Raw genomic sequence first — 2659 nt, 5'->3', positions numbered from 1 at the left:
ACCGGCACTTTGCTCTTTTTTTGCCCGCTTTGGGGAACCAGGCAACTCGGCCTCATTTCAGCACTTCTGCCCCTGAGTTGGGCGACCAGGGGCGTTTGGGGAACCGGGCGGACACCGGCACTTTGCCTAATATTTGGCCGATTTTGGGAACCAGGACACTCGGCCTCATTTCAGCACTTCTCCCCTGAGTTGGGCGACCAGGGGCGTTTGGGGAACCGGGCGGACAGCGGCACTTTGCCTAATATTTGGCCGCTCCAGGGAACCAGGCAGGTCGGCCTCATTTCAGCACTTCTGCCGGTCAGTTGGGCGACCAGGGGCGTTTAAGGAACCGGGCGGACACCGGCACTTTGCCTAATATTTGGCCGCTCCAGGGAACCAGGCAGGTCGGCCTGACTTCAGCACTTCTGCCGGTAAGTTGGGCGACCAGGGGCGTGTGAGGAACCGGGCGGACAGCGGCACTTTGCCTAATATTTGGCCGTTTCAGGGAACCAGGCAACTCGGCCTGACTTCAGCACTTCTCCCCTGAGTTGGGCGACCAGGGGCGTTTGGGGAACCGGGCGGACAGCGGCACTTTGCCTAATATTTGGCCGCTCCGGGGAACCAGGCAGGTCGGCCTCATTTCAGCACTTCTGCCGGTCAGTTGGGCGACCAGGGGCGTTTGGGGAACCGGGCGGACAGCGGCACTTTGCCTGATATTTGGCCGCTCCAGGGAACCAGGCAGGTCGGCCTGACTTCAGCACTTCTGCCGGTAAGTTGGGCGACCAGGGGCGTGTGAGGAACCGGGCGGACAGCGGCACTTTGCCTAATATTTGGCCGTTTCAGGGAACCAGGCAACTCGGCCTGACTTCAGCACTTCTCCCCTGAGTTGGGCGACCAGGGGCGTTTGGGGAACCGGGCGGACAGCGGCACTTTGCCTAATATTTGGCCGCTCCGGGGAACCAGGCAGGTCGGCCTCATTTCAGCACTTCTGCCGGTCAGTTGGGCGACCAGGGGCGTTTGGGGAACCGGGCGGACAGCGGCACTTTGCCTAATATTTGGCCGCTCCAGGGAACCAGGCAGGTCGGCCTCATTTCAGCACTTCTGCCGGTCAGTTGGGCGACCAGGGGCGTTTAAGGAACCGGGCGGACACCGGCACTTTGCCTAATATTTGGCCGCTCCAGGGAACCAGGCAACTCGGCCTCATTTCAGCACTTCTGCCCCTGAGTTGGGCGACCAGGGGCGTTTGGGGAACCGGGCGGACACCGGCACTTTGCCTAATATTTGGCCGATTTTGGGAACCAGGCAACTCGGCCTCATTTCAGCACTTCTCCCCTGAGTTGGGCGACCAGGGGCGTTTGGGGAACCGGGCGGACACCGGCACTTTGCTCTTTTTTTGGCCGCTTTAGGGAACCAGGCAACTCGGCCTCATTTCAGCACTTCTGCCCCTGAGTTGGGCGACCAGGGGCGTTTGGGGAACCGGGCGGACACCGGCACTTTGCCTAATATTTGGCCGCTTTAGGGAACCAGGCAACTCGGCCTCATTTCAGCACTTCTCCCCTGAGTTGGGCGACCAGGGGCGTTTGGGGAACCGGGCGGACACCGGCACTTTGCTCTTTTTTTGGCCGCTTTAGGGAACCAGGCAACTCGGCCTCATTTCAGCACTTCTGCCCCTGAGTTGGGCGACCAGGGGCGTTTGGGGAACCGGGCGGACACCGGCACTTTGCCTAATATTTGGCCGATTTTGGGAACCAGGCAACTCGGCCTCATTTCAGCACTTCTCCCCTGAGTTGGGCGACCAGGGGCGTTTGGGGAACCGGGCGGACACCGGCACTTTGCTCTTTTTTTGGCCGCTTTAGGGAACCAGGCAACTCGGCCTCATTTCAGCACTTCTGCCCCTGAGTTGGGCGACCAGGGGCGTTTGGGGAACCGGGCGGACACCGGCACTTTGCCTAATATTTGGCCGATTTTGGGAACCAGGCAACTCGGCCTCATTTCAGCACTTCTCCCCTGAGTTGGGCGACCAGGGGCGTTTGGGGAACCGGGCGGACACCGGCACTTTGCTCTTTTTTTGGCCGCTTTAGGGAACCAGGCAACTCGGCCTCATTTCAGCACTTCTGCCCCTGAGTTGGGCGACCAGGGGCGTTTGGGGAACCGGGCGGACACCGGCACTTTGCCTAATATTTGGCCGCTTTAGGGAACCAGGCAACTCGGCCTCATTTCAGCACTTCTCCCCTGAGTTGGGCGACCAGGGGCGTTTGGGGAACCGGGCGGACACCGGCACTTTGCTCTTTTTTTGGCCGCTTTAGGGAACCAGGCAACTCGGCCTCATTTCAGCACTTCTGCCCCTGAGTTGGGCGACCAGGGGCGTTTGGGGAACCGGGCGGACACCGGCACTTTGCCTAATATTTGGCCGATTTTGGGAACCAGGCAACTCGGCCTCATTTCAGCACTTCTCCCCTGAGTTGGGCGACCAGGGGCGTTTGGGGAACCGGGCGGACACCGGCACTTTGCTCTTTTTTTGGCCGCTTTAGGGAACCAGGCAACTCGGCCTCATTTCAGCACTTCTGCCCCTGAGTTGGGCGACCAGGGGCGTTTGGGGAACCGGGCGGACACCGGCACTTTGCCTAATATTTGGCCGATTTTGGGAACCAGGCAACTCGGCCTCATTTCAGCACTTCTC

The sequence above is a fragment of the Hippichthys cyanospilos genome, unplaced genomic scaffold (assembly GCF_059441005.1).
Source record: "Hippichthys cyanospilos isolate Australia breed blue-spotted pipefish unplaced genomic scaffold, RoL_Hcya_1.0 HiC_scaffold_126, whole genome shotgun sequence".
Taxonomy (NCBI): domain Eukaryota; kingdom Metazoa; phylum Chordata; class Actinopteri; order Syngnathiformes; family Syngnathidae; genus Hippichthys; species Hippichthys cyanospilos.
Note: the sequence above shows the minus strand (reverse complement) of the source record.